The following is a 16,180-nucleotide window of genomic DNA, read 5'->3' as shown; positions in this document are numbered from 1 at the left end:
TAAATCAGTCTGAAAGACATTCTCGTAGCCCCATATTCCCTTCATCTGTTGCATACTGGGTAGCTACAAATCTACTTTTACTTTGAAAGCAAAACAAAACAGGCCTTTATCTAACAAAATGCCTCTAGCAAGTAAATAAGCATCTTTTAAAAACTATTAAACTTCCTGTGGCAAGCGCCCTTCAGGTCCTCCGCATCATGGGAACAGGTAAATTGAGATGACAGGTTCATTTCTACGGAGCATTTTAGGGTGTATTTATTTTGGCAGAGGTCTCCGCTTGTCATCTTATAGAAAAATCCAAACTTAGCTCTTAGATTTTTTGATTTTTTTATCTGTCTTGCTGTTAACTTATAAACACTTGCAAATGCCCAGTAAAAAAATGTTCATCTATGCTTTTTGCTACAGAAACCCTGCATCTAGGAAAGTTAACACACACACACATCAAATGAAGCAACACCAGCAGGAGAGGACCTTTTTAGTAGTGGCATCCCAGGTATGGAATAGCCTTCTCAAAGAGGCTCACATCATCTTTGTGGGGCAGGTGAAAAACTTTTTGTTCATGCATATTATACACTCTCACACACATGTACACACACACATGCATATATACTCATACACAGAATCACTTTCCAGAGGGGTTGCAGTTTTAATCTGTTGCAGCAAAACCAATGAAGAATCATGTGGCACCTTAAAGATGGTTATTGTGCCATAAACATTTGTGTCATATATATGTCATATTTAAGGTGTGCAGTATTTGTCATAACTTCTGCCAAAAGGGAGCAGGTGGCGCTGTGGTCTAAACCACTGAGCCTCTTGGGCTTGCTGATCAGAAGGTCAGCAGTTTGAATCACCACGACGGAGTGAGCTCTCATTGCTCTGTGCCAGCTCCTGCCAACCTAGCAGTTCAAAAGCACACCAGTGCAAGTAGATAAACAGGTACCATTGCGGCGGGAAGGTAAACAGCGTTTCCGTGCACTCTGGCTTCTGTCACAGTCGTCTGTGCGCCAGTAGTGGTTTAGTCATGCTGACCACATGACCCGGAAAGCTGTCTGTGGACAAACACCGGCTCCCTCAGCCTGAAAAGTGAGATGAGCAGCACACCCCATAGTCGTCTTTGACTGGACTTAACCACCCAGGGGTCCTTTACCTTTACCTTTTTTACCATAACTTCTGCCATTATTATTATTTTCATCCAGACCTCAGGAAGGAGCTTCATCCAGAATAGAAGAATGGTGGGCCTAGTATCATTCTTCCGAAATAACAAAAATGTTCATACTGGATCAAAGTGTGAGTTGTTGTGGCATTTCTCTCACATTTGGATACCGTTTTAAAAAAACTGATTGACGTTGTCTTCTGTTAAAGCTTCCTTAATTATAGGTACTGTATGTTCACCTTTCGGTGGTAGAGGGATGTGAGAAGATAGATTCATAATGTTGCTGCAAAATTATAAGGCGTTTCACACTGGGTGGGGAAGGGCAAAATTACTGCTAGGCAATAAAGTGTGATAAAAAAGAGAAAAATCAAGTTGAGAGATGGGGATGGAGAGTCCACAATAATTGCTAGGAAGTAAGTTTTTCTGAGTATTACTCTCAACTTGAGCACATACATAAAGGCAGAGATGACAACCAATAATAATGTTTGCTAAAAAAGGCAGGTCTAGGTCATTTCTGTATCTGGGCTCTACAAATTTGATTGACTGTGACAGACAGTGCTGAGTAATTGCTATAATCATTCTAGTAGGCACTGTACCTTGGCCAAGCAAAAGAAAGATGCAGTAAATGGCATCAGAGGATAGCCACCCCCTCAACCTGACATTTTTGACAGCAGCGCTTTGATCTTAATGGGAGGGTTAGTCAGAGTTACTGCCATCCCCACAGAAGGAGAGATGAGCAGGAACCCGGCCAGTCCCCCCCTATGTTAACCAAAGATAAGGGCCTCATTAAATTGCACAGGGGTGATTATTTGCAGGTTGGCTTGCTGTGGCGATCAGTTGGTGGAGAGTTGCGATAACAATGAGAAATGCAAAAGCATGTCAGATGGAATCGGCTGCCGTTTCCCAGCTCCTGGAGAGGAGCAACAATTAGGATGGTGTGTCTTCAAAACTTTCATGTCAATAGGGCGACGCATCCAGTTTAAATGAGACACAGTCAAATCTACTTAAAGCAAACCGTGGTAGGAACGGTTCTTCCAAACTGCACGCCACTTTTGAGTTACCCAATTGTTCTTGCAAGTAAGCACAATGGGGGGGAGCCCATTTCACCCTAATTTGCTATTTCCCTTTCATTCATTCAATTTCCTCCTGTGGCTTAACATGCTGCCTTCTGATACCATCAACATTTTTTTAAAATTAAGATCTCCTGGAAAAGGGACAAAAAGTGGCCAATGGCCTTGTAATGTTTCTGTTTCTTCCTCACTATTGAAACACTAATGGTGGTTTTAAGTTTAGCATTGCCTTTATGGAAGTATTGTTTGGTGACTAAAGGATCCTGCAAAATCTGAGCATAGCCCACCTGCAAAAACATAGGTTGGTTCTGGAGCAAAAAGAGGTAAAAGCATGCTGAATACCCTCTATACTTTGTTGAAAATGGCAGGCATGTTAACTCGTTGATAAACTCAAATTTCTGCCCCAAGACATCTCTCTTTATTACTCACTCACTTGATGAAGAAAAGAAACATTTTCCTTGCTGGAATACTCTACTCCTCAATGTTTCATTTCACAAACGTAGGAAGAATTGGCACAGGAATATAAGCCAAAATGCAATTACGTTCCAGGTAAATTGGAAAACATTATTAAATATGCATATAGAAGAGCTAGACTTGCTAAAGAAAAATCAGCATAAAGAAAAATCAGCATGACTTCTCCAAAGCTAAGTCAGGTCTCAACAATCTTTTAGAGTTCTTCAAGCATGTTACTAAACATGTGGATGCAGCTGATATGATTTAAGCTGTATACCTGAACTTTCAAAGTCATGGGATAAAAGGACAGGCCATCTTAAGGATCACTAACTGGTTGTGTGCCCAGGTGCTGTGAACCCACCCCATCATGACATTACTGTAAAACCAAAAACTAGGAAACACCATTAACATGGATTAATATTAGGTCACAGCTTTATCGATTTCAGATGTCAGTCAGTTCAGCATGGTATTGGGTTAACTGCATTGGACTGGCTGCCACCACCAGCTGCCCACCTCCTTCTTTTTTCTCCTCATTTCTCCTCATTTTTATATGCAATTGTGCCTGATATACACTGTTTTGCAACACCATTTCCCCTAATACAACACATTTTTCTATGTCCATTTTCGCTAATGTATGCATTTATATGCACACTTCCCCTTAGTGTATGCATGTTTGTGTCGGCATCTAGGGGGTTGAAAGGCCCAGCTGGCTCGGCCCCAGCTGCAACATCCCCCTCTCAGCCTTGCTGCTATGAAGGTTCATCGACCTCTGCTCAGATGTACATCAACAACTCAAGCTTAAAGACTTGAGCACACTTTACTCAGCAGTATATACTACACAACAGAAGAGGCTTGAGGCTGTAGATACATACTAAACTACACATTTATTTTACATAAATCAAGACAAAGAAACATGTCATCTCTCCTTGCCGTCTTCTCAGAGAGAGAGTAAAAACAGGAAAAAAACAGCTATACAGAGTGGAAGTTCTGCTTACGCCAGCAATCTGTGCTGGAATGTAAACAGACATGTGACACGCAACAATCCCATGTCTGCAGCAAAGAGTGGAATGGAATCCCAACTGTTTGTACACGTTACTTGGCTGGGGAACTGCATTGCAGAATTCGGAGAAGTGCGAATTTGAAAGGATGTCTGATTAGGTTTCAGAATGTGTGAATCTAGGTACCTTTGCCTTTAAATGTGAACTGATCAAATGTCTCCCCCATCTCGACATGTGAGCAAAGCATGAATAGGGCTTGCAAGTCCAGTACTTGCAAACATTTTCTATTCTCAGTTGGAATCAGGCAGCCTTCAGAGGAAGGGGAAAGACGGAGAGGCAGAAAGCATCCACTGCAGCCAACAGTGCCAGCATCACCTGTGAGAGAACAAGGTGTTATGCAACTGGGAGACAAGTTGCAATTGCCTTCCATCAGAATTGTTACAAGGAAAAGTTAAAGTAGGATAAATGAAATTGACATGCATTTTACTGAGGCTAAGAAGAGCATTTGCAGACTACCAGGAAGAATCACTGCACTACTGTAATGGCAACCAAGAGTGAAAACGCTCTCATGTCTTAGCTTGGCTCCTTCTGCATTTTTCTTTGGCAAAGTGCTCCACAGGTTAAGGGGGAAATATTGGGCAATTCGCACATGATGCCTATCAGAGTAAGTTTGTCAAGCAGACGAAAAGAGACAGGACTATTAGTTCAAATGGATATTGTTCCACCCTGTATGTGTGTTTTTTTGGGGGTGCGGATTAATGTAAAAACTTCTTGCTACAGATGCTTGCATGTTTTCTTACTGTTTCTTTAGATGATGGCAAAGAGAAATCTGAACTCTGCTTTCATCTGCCTATGGGTGGAATTTTGTCCTGGAACCTGATACAGTTCTACCTCTCCTTTAAATCAGAACCAGTGAAGGCGGTGAAGGTCCTGTGTGAGTGCCTGCAGGAGGTTGGAGGATGGATGGCGGCTAACGGATTGAGGTTGAATCCTGACAAGACAGAAGTACTGTTTTTGGGGGACAGGGAGCGGGTTGGTGTGGGGGATTCCCTGGTCTTGAATGGGGTAACTGTGCCCCTGAAGGACCAGGTGCGCAGCCTGGGAGTCATTTTGGACTCACAGCTGTCCATGGAGGCGCAGGTTAACTCTGTGTCCAGGGCAGCTGTCTACCAGCTCCACCTGGTGCGCAGGCTAAGACCCTACCTGCCCGCGAACTGTCTCGCCAGAGTGGTGCATGCTCTAGTTATCTCACGCTTGGACTACTGCAATGCACTCTATGTGGGGCTACCTTTGAAGGTGACCCGGAAACTGCAATTAATCCAGAATGCGGCAGCTAGACTGGTGACTGGGAGTGGCCGCCGGGACCACATAACACCGGTTCTGAGAGATCTGCATTGGCTCCCAGTACGTTTCCGAGCACGATTCAAAGTGTTGGTGCTGACCTTTAAAGCCCTAAACGGCCTCGGTCCTGTATACCTGAAGGAGCGTCTCCACCCCCATCGTTCAGCCCAGACACTGAGATCCAGCGCCGAGGGCCTTCTGGCGGTTCCCTCATTGCGAGAAGTGAGGCTACAGGGAACCAGACAGAGGGCCTTCTCGGTAGTGGCGCCCGCCCTGTGGAACGCCCTCCCATCAGATGTCAAAGAGATAAATAATTACCTGACATTCAGAAGACATCTTAAGGCTCAGGGAAGTTTTTAATATGTAACGCTGTACTGTTTTTAACACTGATTGGGAGTCGCCCAGAGTGGCTGGGGAAACTCAGCCAGATGGGCGGGGTATAAATAATAAATAATAATAATAATAATAATTATTATTATTATTATTATTATTATTATTATTATTAATAGAGTGACCCTGTGGGTTGCCAATATTGCCTGCTCTCTGTTTATCTTTATCCTACTAAAACGACTCTTCAGCCAGAACTGATCTTCCCAGGGCCACCAGTCTCACACGTCAGTGGTCTAGTCTTCCAATTGAAATGAAGTCTGCTTCTAATGAACTGTGACTATGAACAAATAGGTGAAATACCCAACCTTTTCAATGATGTGGGCACATCAGAGACACAAAACAACACAAAACTTTCATTCAGCTGGCAACAACAACAAGCCAAGTGAATCATATTTTGGGGAATAAAATATGAGATTTGTAATGCTGCAATAAATATTTAGACTTGTGCTACATTTTTATTGAACTGATGAGGGAGAATAAATGTCATTTTTGACACCAGATCTATCAAATTCTGATTCATTCACGCTGGGATAAATGTCTAGTAAATCCATTTAAGTGACAATATAAAGGATCATGACAAGCACAGTCTATATTGGGGCTTGTGGCACAAATCCTATGATGATGATTCGCTGAGGTGGCACACGGTGGCACAGAATGTTCTGTTCTCGGGGATCCTAACCCGTTTGAGGATCAACTTCTGTGATGGGAGGGAAAGTTCTCAGCTGAGTAAAGTAAAGCACCACAAGAAGCAAGCTTGTGGGGACAAGGAAGTGGTCGAAGAACATAAGGAATGTAAGGGAGAATGTAAGGACCTAAAGAAAGAGTGCAGGACAAACAGTATATTGATAAAAAGGAAAGTGCAGGAAGGTTAGGCGAATAAGGTTTCAGGTAAGAGGCAAATGAGACAGGGAAACTATCAAAATGGGAAAATGCTATTGTGGCCCCATGTCCTACGCAGACCCGCCAAGCGTCCTTATTTTCCAGGAACAATCCCGTATTTACAGAAGCCGTCCCTGTTTCTGATTTCATCCTGGAATGTCCCACTTTTCCTTAAAAAGGTAAAGGTAAAGGACCCCTGACAGGTAAGTCCAGTCACAAATGACTCTGGGGTTGCGGCACTCATCTCGCTTTACTGGCCGAGGGAGCTGACGTTTGTCTGCAGACAGTTTTTCCGGGTCATGTGGCCAGCATGACTAAGCCTCTTCTGGCGAAACTAGAGCAATGCCCGGAAACACCGTTTACCTTCCTGCCAGAGTGGTACCTATTTATCTACTCGCATTTTGACATGCTTTCAAACTGCTAGGTTGGCAGGAGCTGGGACCGAACAACGGGAGCTCACCCCGTCACGAGGATTCAAACTGCCGACCTTCCGATTGGCAAGCCCAAGAGGCTCAGTGGTTTAGACCACAGTGCCACCTGCATCCCCACTTTTCCTTAGGCTGTCTCTATTTTCATCAGAGAAATGCTGGAGGGTATGGATGTCCCTATTTTCATCAGAGAAATGTTGCAAGGTATGCTTCTGAGCTTCCCAAAGGCATCAGGTTGGGCCACTGTCCAAAATGAATGGTGGTCTTGAGAGGCCTTTCGGGCAAGAAGATGCAGAAGGGCAAATCTGGTGGTGTAAGATATAAATAGTAAAATTATGGAATGAGAAGTCCCTCTACTTAGCGGAGAAATGTTGGCGGCTATGAAGTTCACGTAATGCCCAAAGGAAGAAGGGATATGCTTTATTGACAGAAATGAAATGAATAGGCAATGAAGGTTTGGGGGATGGGTCACAGAGCAAAGGAAACAGCCTTGGTAGGTCTTAATCTTAGACCCGAACAAGGGAGTTCTGTCAACTGAAACTTCTCTTAACAATTCTGTGGGGACAAGGGCCAAAAAGTGTCAGTAGGTGCTGAATGCCTCGTATTGATTTGACCTAACCAGCCAATTCTCTAGCTGCAGGCTTCTACTTTGGTGTAAATCCACATAAGTGGTATTGACTGTCATGTATACCACCTGAAGATTAGGCTCATGAATCTGATGGTGTTTGTCCACACTCCCGCCCACCGGTGTTGAGTCATATTAAAATCCCAGCCTGATCGGCCTGTGAATCAGTTACAGTTTTAATTGTGGGGATTTACTAGCCAAGGAACATTGTGCTTGAATCTGATTATGACCTGCTTCTACAAGTGTAACACTCGGCAGGAAAATCAATCCTGCTTCTGTAATGAAGAAAAACAAGTCATTTTCCAAAAAGAAATATGATTATACATTCACAGTTTGGGTTGAAGAAACAGGAGGCAGGCTAATACAGAGCAGTTTTGCTCAGAGGGACTATCTGCTAGCTGAGGCCAGCATAACAAGATTCGATTCTAGTTTAATGTGGCTGCGGCTCAAATCCCATTGGAGAGTTTGTTTGACAATCTGACAAAGTTATCTCAAGAAAAATAGGTTAAAAAACATAAACTTGACTTGGGTAACTGCATTTTCTCCTCAACACATGGAGTATTTATTTTTTATTTTATTTTATTTTTTGCCTGGAGGCCCTCTTAGCCCTCAACCCCACAGGTAATACCACTTTGTGCCTCTGCATAAACCAAAAATGTTTTTAGCAAGCGTTTGGCTCAAAGGAGCGGCCTGTGTTGTGATCTTAATATGGAAAAAGAAACTCGCTTTTTAGATACATTTCTGTATAAAAAGCAGGGGGAATGAGCAAGGAAGGTATGAAACACAATTTGCCATTGCTGGGGGTCCACAGATGCTTCTTGGGTTATGTTATGCTGATCCCCTGGCATGCCTCAATGTGATGATTGTAACAGGATAGTCATCAGATGTTGTGTTGCTGTGTTGTAGTTGTTTAGTCGTGTCGGACTCTTCGTGACCACATGGACCAGAGCATGCCAGGAACTCCTGTCTTCCACTGCCTCCCGCAGTTTGGTCAAACTCATGCTGGTAGCTTTGAGAACACTGTCCAGCCATCTCGTCCTCTGTCGTCCCCTTCTCCTTGTGCCCTCAATTTTTCTCAACATCAGGGTCTTTTCTAGGGAGTCTTCTCTTCTCATGAGGTGGCCAAAGTATTGGAGCCTCAGCTTCAATAGAGCCAGTGTGGTGTAGTGATTAAGAGTGGTAGTCTCGTAATCTGGGGAACCGGGTTCGCGTCTCCGCTCCTCCACATGCAGCTGCTGGGTGACCTTGGGCCAGTCACACTTCTTTGAAGTTTCTCAGCCCCACTCACCTCACAGAGTGTTTGTTGTGGGGGAGGAAGGGAAAGGAGAATGTTAGCCGCTTTGAGACTCCTTAAAGGGAGTGAAAGGTGGGAAATCAAATCCAAACTCCTCTTCTTCTTCTTCTTCTTCTTCTTCTTCTTCTTCTTCTTCTTCTTCTTCAGGATCTGTCCTTCCAGTGAGCACTCAGGGCTGATTTCCTTAAGAATGGATAGGCTTGACCTTCTTGCAGTCCATGGGACTCTCCAGAGTCTCCCCCAGCACCATAATTCAAAAGCATCAATTCTTCGGCGATCAGCCTTCTTTATGATCCAGCTCTCACTTCCATACATCACTACTGGGAAAACCATAGCTTTAACTATAAGGACCTTTGTTGGCAAGGGGATGTCAGATGTTACTTATCCATAATTTTTCACCCTTGAATCTCAAGAGAACTATGCAGAGGTGACAGCATTGTTATCCCTGTATTACAGCAAGGGAATTTTTGCCGTGTCCATAGAGGACACTCCAGTGACATAATCTCAAAAGTGGTATGTTGCACAGTCGTATTGAATTGTGTGGGTCACATCCTTATTTTGGGCCAACCACCCCATAATTTCTTGGTCTAGTGCAAGGATGGGGAACCAGCCCTGTAGTCAAGGTGGGGCAAATGGGTGCACTGGCTGCCCCTAGCTCTGCTTCACGCCACCACACCCTAACACAAGTTTTGTATTTCTAAAAAAAAACAACCACAAACACCTGTGACATGACAGACAATGACAGCCTCTGTTTAAACAATGGCAGCTTGCTTTCAGAACAGGGGTTTTTAAAGAATTTGACTCTCTGAAAAATTCAGTGAATAAGGCAGGGCAAACGCACAACAGAAGTCTCATCTGGAAGAGCCCCTATAGACTCATTGTAGATGTGGAGATTAAGAATTCTGTCAGAATTCCCTTATCAAGATACTATTCCCAGGACTTAATTGGAATAAAATCTATATATATTTGCAGTGTAGATTACATCCTTTCTGGTTCCCTGGCACTCATGCAATAGCTTCTGAGACTAACATCATTTTGTGCTTGATGAAGTTTCAGCACTGAAACCTGTAAGAGATTTCATGTATCCGTAGGGACCACCTGAGCCCTTATATCCCAGCTCAATCACTTGAGATTGTCTGTGAGAATATTGCTGGTTGTCTTCCAAGTCAGCCTCCTGATGTCAACCGGAAACCAAGCCTTCAGTGTCAATGGCCCAGTCCTGTAGAATGCTCTTCCAACAGAGATTCAGCAGGCTTCTAAATGTTTGCTGAAAACACTTTTCATAGAATTGTAGAGTGGGAAGGGACTATGAGGGTCATCTAGTCCAACCCCCTGCAATGCAGGGATCATTTTGCTCAGCATGCAGCTTGAATGCACAACCCTGAGATTAAGACTCTCATGTTCTACCAACTGAGCTATCCAAGCTATTTTTTTCATAATACTGTAGCTGGTGATTTGTGTTTTTATATTATTTATGTATTTTTATTGTATGTACAATTGTTACAAACTGTTTTGATATGTTTTATGAAATTACTGTATACAAGTCTATTTATAAATAAATAATGCAGTGAAATATCATTGACTCAGGAGTGTGTAACAATCTTTGAAATAGACAGATTCCATCTGGAAATTGCACTAGAAAGGTTGGGTCGCTGTTTAGCTTCACTGTGATTTGCATCCCATTCCAAAAGACAGGGATAAATTCAATAATAGGGTGTATTCTTACCATATATTCGCAAACATTCAAAATTCAGATTATTTTTCCTATTTTTCCAATTTAGGTTTTGAATTGACACTTATCCATGTGGTATGCTCACCTCAGCATTTGGATTTTAATGTCTGTGGCCGCAATCCTTTACAAGACTACTCAGAAGTAACTCTATTTTCATTCAACGGGGTGTAACCCCAGTTAAGTGGATAGAGGATTAGCACATCATGATGTTTTGGTAGGCTTCAACTATGAAACTTCATGAGCTGCCAATTGTCAATGTGTCCTATAGCTAGCAAACGGTTTTCAAATTTTAATGAAAACATTCATTAAAACGCTGAGGCAAATTAGAAGGTCTTAGCTTGGCATCTAAAATTCAGCAATCAAGGTGCCATGCAGAAGTCTCTGGAGAAGCACTCCACAAAGGGAGACTTTCAGTTGTTATTGCCTAAATGCTTTCACATTTTTAAAAAAGTTCCTATAATGCACAGGCGCAAGGGAAGGTTGGGTGTGTTCGAAAGCACACTCTTGTTTTACAGTGTGCAATGCTGAGGCTCAACAGTGAACTGAGGAACATGTACCAGAGTCTACCATTCAGACTCGGGTAGGGCCCTACCATTAGACAGAGAGATACAGCCACCACAGGCAGACGATGTTGCAAGCATCCTGTGCTGCTCAGTTTTCCCTTCCTCCTGAGGAATATGATTCCTACTCGTTGCCGGCCTTGGCTGGTTGTAGCTGTCTTGCTTAGTTGCCTTCTCCCAACATGTCACAGTCAATGCTGTTGAGAAAGGTCCCATACCAAGATAGTAGGTAGAAATGCAGCCAACACAATCCACTTACTTCAGCAGGTGTCACACCTGTGCAATCATTTCTCTAAGCTAGCCTGCTGCCTTCAGGTGTGTTGAAGTCAGCTATCCAATCTCCAGCGTTGAAGTAAGAGTCAACCATCATTCCAATCAGCTTCTATATATGGAACCAGAAAAGCGTCATCTTGTCCTTTGCCTCCAGCTGGCCCTGTTCAGACATGACCTATGACAGATGTGCAGCAGTTCTTTGACAGACAAGTTCATTGAAATAGGATCTGTTAAGGAAGAAAGTTTGAAAACTTTGGTGATTTATCAGTGGTATCAGGTACCAGCATAGTTAAATACCAGACTGCACGTCAACTCTCAAATACTGTCAAATGTCAACCATTGACACAGAATATCGTTGGGTATTAAATACAAGTACCAAATATTCAGACACTGTTTAGCAAATATTATAGAATTCAGAGGATTATCGGGAGAATGCACAACGTCAGCATCAGCAAAGGAGAATTTTGAAAGCATATTCATTTCAGCTCTGGCTTAAAGGTGAGCTCTCCCCTCAGCCACGCAAAGCAGAGATCAACAAAATCATGTTGACATCCTACTTTGCACTCTCGAGAACTGAGCTCTGACACTTGAGGTGAGGAAGTTCCCAGGCTGAGTCCAGCTAGGCCAAGGCTCCAATAAATGACAAGCTCGTCCTCAAAAGCTGATGCCATAATGAATCTGTCAGGCTTTAAGTGCCACAAGTCTCTTTGCTGTTTTGGCTATGGAGAATAAGCAACAGTGAGGCACGAGGATATCAAAGAATGCCTGCTTAAGGCTTGCATACTGATTAAATTATGTGACCCAGATTAGCAGTACTTCCAACATTTATCTTTAATAACAAATGCAGTAATGAAGAAAGTTCATTCTTTTCTGTAGTTAATTAGCTAAACCAGGGCAGATTTGTGTTTGATTTCATTCTCATGTTTCATCTACAGCTCACGCAAACATTAAAGTAGAAGAACTGAGAGATTTCTTATGCTTAATTTGCCCTCCATCAGCCTTCCAATGTGCCTGTATCTTCTTTGTTTAGGCTGGGATTTTAACTCGTTTTTGTTGCATTAGATGGCCCCATCCGTTGTGAAAGGTAAAGACTTAGGTCACCATCTCTGCCTTTTGATTAAGCACGTATTCTAGTTTTGTTGCAGATCTGCAACTCATTTAACTTCATCACTTCTCACGCGGGAAGTTAAGAAGCCGCGTCCCTTTGGATGTAAATGGTAAGTGATAGTACTGTGAATGGTGCACCAATTATAATTGCCAAAGTTTATTTATTTTAAGGAGTTATACTCTGCTATTCAGTACAGTCATACCTCGGGTTGAAGTAGCTTCGGGTTGAGCGTTTTTGGGTTGCGCTCCGCGGCGACACGGAAGTAACGGAACGCATTACTTCTGGGTTTTGCCGCTCGTGCATGACGTCAAAATGTTGTCACATGCATGCGCAGAAGCGGTGAGTCGCAACCCATGCATGCGCGGGTTGCGTTCGCTCCAGGATGTGAACAGGGCTCCCGTTCGCATCCAGAGGTACCACTGTAATTCCATATGTCAATAAAAACTATTTAAAAAACCAAAAAGGCACTAAAACAACTAAAGACTACGCAGCATAAAAACCTCAAGACTCTCTTTTATAAATAGCCCAAAATAAATAATTTTAAAGCCTAGAAAAAATTTTAAAAGGTGTTTCCTTCACCCAAAAGACACCTGAGTAGGCACAAGGGGAGGCTCCCTGGAGATATCATGCGAGAGATGAGGTGTTACTTGAGAAACCCCACTCCTCTCATGCATGCTTTTAACCATCTAATAAAAATTAAATTGAGTTCTTTTTATTGTAGGAAGGGAGTTCAGTGAAGCTCGTAACCCAGTTCTTGACTGTACTTCCCATCCATTTCCTAGAGAAATACTTAAAAGTAGAATTAGAGATTAGAAATGTATGTATTTTTCATTAATATTTTATTAAAATAATTTCAGTTATAGAAAATAAAGTGATGAAAAAGAAGGGAGAAAAAAGTGCAAAAAATACATTAAGAAAGAAAGATATAGTAAGATGCACTAAATATAACCAGTTACATTTCCATACATTATTATATAGATATATAAATAACATTATTGTCCTAATGTGTATATAATTATTCATTAACTGCTATGTTTCTGGCTGAATCATAGTACTAGTACAGTACTGGCCTTTCCAGTGGCCCCCAATGTTCTGTGACCAGGTTACCTTAAGAATCATTTGCTTCTTTAGACCTGCCTAGACCTTGAACCTGGCCTCAGAGGCATTGCCCACTATGCTGCTGAGGAGGCTGCAGGGCCTTCTCAGTGGTTGTGCCATAGCTGTGGAATACCTTCCAAACAGAATGCCTGCTAACGTTTCATTGTTTAAATACTGCTGTTGCTTTAGTTTTAGTCAGGGCTAACCCTGACACAGATTATGGAGGCAGGGGGATAGGTGAAGGCTGGAACTGGTGTCTGATACACCAAGAATTTATTAAGGCCTTGGTTCTGACGTTGCAGAGGGGAACCATTTGGGCTTTGCTACAGGCAAAGGGGCTGGCTGGCATTTGGGTTCTGCACTAGCCAGCAGAATGTCATGGGCCAGTACTGGCTTTTCTCTTCATCTCAGTTGTCTTTTGTGGTTTGAACTGACGCCTTTGATTCTATAGGACTCCTGTTAATTGCACTGCAGAATGGCACTTTTAACATTTTGTTATTAATTTTATTCTTTCATATATATAAACTGCTTCATCACCGTAGAAGTTACTAAACTTCTAGACAATGAAGCTAATTCTACCATTCTGCAATTAATATTCCATAAAACGCCTGGCTCACACATCAGGGAAAGTCTCCTTAAACATGTTTAAGTGGTCTGAATACGAAGGTAGAAGAGTGGGGTATAATCTTTATCAACACCATCATTTTCTCCCTGCTGCAGGGATAATTTTATTTAACCACAACTCCCCCCCCCCAAAAAAAAGCTACATGTGAACCAACTGCCTCTTGTAGCAGCAGCTTCTGTTCAGATTGGGTTTAAAACAGTTTCTTGTTTGGGGGACTTCCGGGTTGGCGCGATCGGGAAATGGCGGATTCCCTCCGAGCTCCGGAGGGAATCGGCTCAGCGGTGGATGGGTCTTTGCCGTGCCGGCGACACGGGGACCCTTAAAAACCGCAGGCGCGGAAGCCTGCGGACTGAAGACTCGGCGGGTGCCTTAAGCGCCCCCCCTGATTCGCAATGAGCCTTTTTAAAGGCTACGGAGGGGATACAGGGGACGGCGTGGCACTGAGAGTCGACCGCTACCGCCGCTGAGCGAAGCCGCGAGCCATAACCGGAGAGCGCTGACTTCCTTCCTTGAAATTCGGACTGAAAAAAGAACCCGTGAGTAATTTGGAACTGAACTTTAAAACTTTTACCTTTTGAATTTGAGACGACCGGGGGGTGTGCTAAAAGGAAGTCCCCACACCCCCCCTTGCAGACGATCCAGAGCAACGAAATAAGAACTAAGCTGGAGTGCCTACCCTGTAAAGGGTGAGTTTTAAAAAGACAGTAACTTCCAAGATTTAGAAAGGCAAATTTGAGCAGGAGAGTGGAGTGTTGGAAGAGTCTTTGTTTTGTGGTAAACAACCCTCCCTCCCGGGCCCGGGAGCGACCTGATTTGGAGCCTGTATAGAGGAGCAGAATTTGACAGCTGTCAAAAGCTGTCAAATGGACTATTAATAGTGAAAAAAAATTGCTGTTTAAGACCTCTCCAGATTAAAAGGAGTTACAATTGAACTAAAATCTTGAGAAACAAAGAAACAATAATAGGACAGAGGATTGTTGGAGAAAAGGTTACTCAGTAACCAGATTCCCTCTAGGGGGAATTCTGTGGAATTACAATGGCTGTGGGTGGAAAGATACTGAGAGAAATCGAAAGAATGTTCTCACTGGTGGGAACCCTACAGGAGCAGACTACAGCTATGAGTAAACAATTGACGACCTTGGATTTGGAAACAAGTAGCTCTGCTGAAAGTAATGAGGGCCTGAGTGAGAAAGAACCCACAGCTGAATTTGAAACAATAAACAAAGAAGAGGAGAAGACAAAACAAGAAAGAGAACAAGTTATCTGGGAAAGTACTAACCAGAAGCCGGCATCTGGAGAACACAAGCAAGGAGACTATTGGATTAAATCCACTCTAAGCCTACGAAAGATACAGAAGATGAAAGTGGAGGCCCTGGGACTTTATGGAATTCAGGAGCTCGAAATAAAGAAGTACAATTGGGGCCTCCACATAGACTTTGATTTTGACTATCAGCAAGACTTAGGCCTTGTGGAAATTCCTCAGCAGTTGCCTTTAAATATGGGAAGAGACTATGGACTGACTGGATTGATTGTTAAGGAAATCTTTCGAGACTCGATGATAGACAAAAAGGACTACCAACAAAACCGGCGGAGAGGGACTAAAAGAGAATTGAGAGCCTCGGATATTCGGAATCCAGGCTAAAAACTGTTAATTTGGACATGTCTTGGGAAAGGACGCAAAGCGGGGAGGGGAGGGAGGGAAGTATTAAATTTAAACAACACTCAAGACCAGGGGGTTTAGTATTAAGAAAATTATGTAAGAAAAAACGAGAAATCGAGGGAAGAGAATTGGGGTCCAACTTAGGGAAAATTTATTTTTGTTTTTTATAAAAGGACTAATATTAAGATGGAAGAAATGCCAACTTGCTGGCATAAGTTTGGGAATAGGGATGCAGGGGAGGGCGTGGGGGGAAGTCAAGGACTAGGGTTAGAAAATAAGATTTTCGGGAACTATTCATGTTTGTTGTTTTTTATGTTTGTTTTGGTGTGTTGTTTGTGTTTATATAAAATGTGAAAACCCAATAAAAATATTTTTTAAAAAAAAATAAAACAGTTTCTTGTTTGGGCAAATGAGACCTAAGGGTGTTTCTATAGAACACAGAATTGAAAAATATAGTTGGATTGAGGTGAAGGGAGAGAATATGTTCAATTTT

This window comes from Podarcis bocagei (genome assembly GCF_964188305.1).
Source record: "Podarcis bocagei genome assembly, chromosome: 8".
Taxonomy (NCBI): domain Eukaryota; kingdom Metazoa; phylum Chordata; class Lepidosauria; order Squamata; family Lacertidae; genus Podarcis; species Podarcis bocagei.
This window is presented reverse-complemented; position numbering follows the sequence as displayed.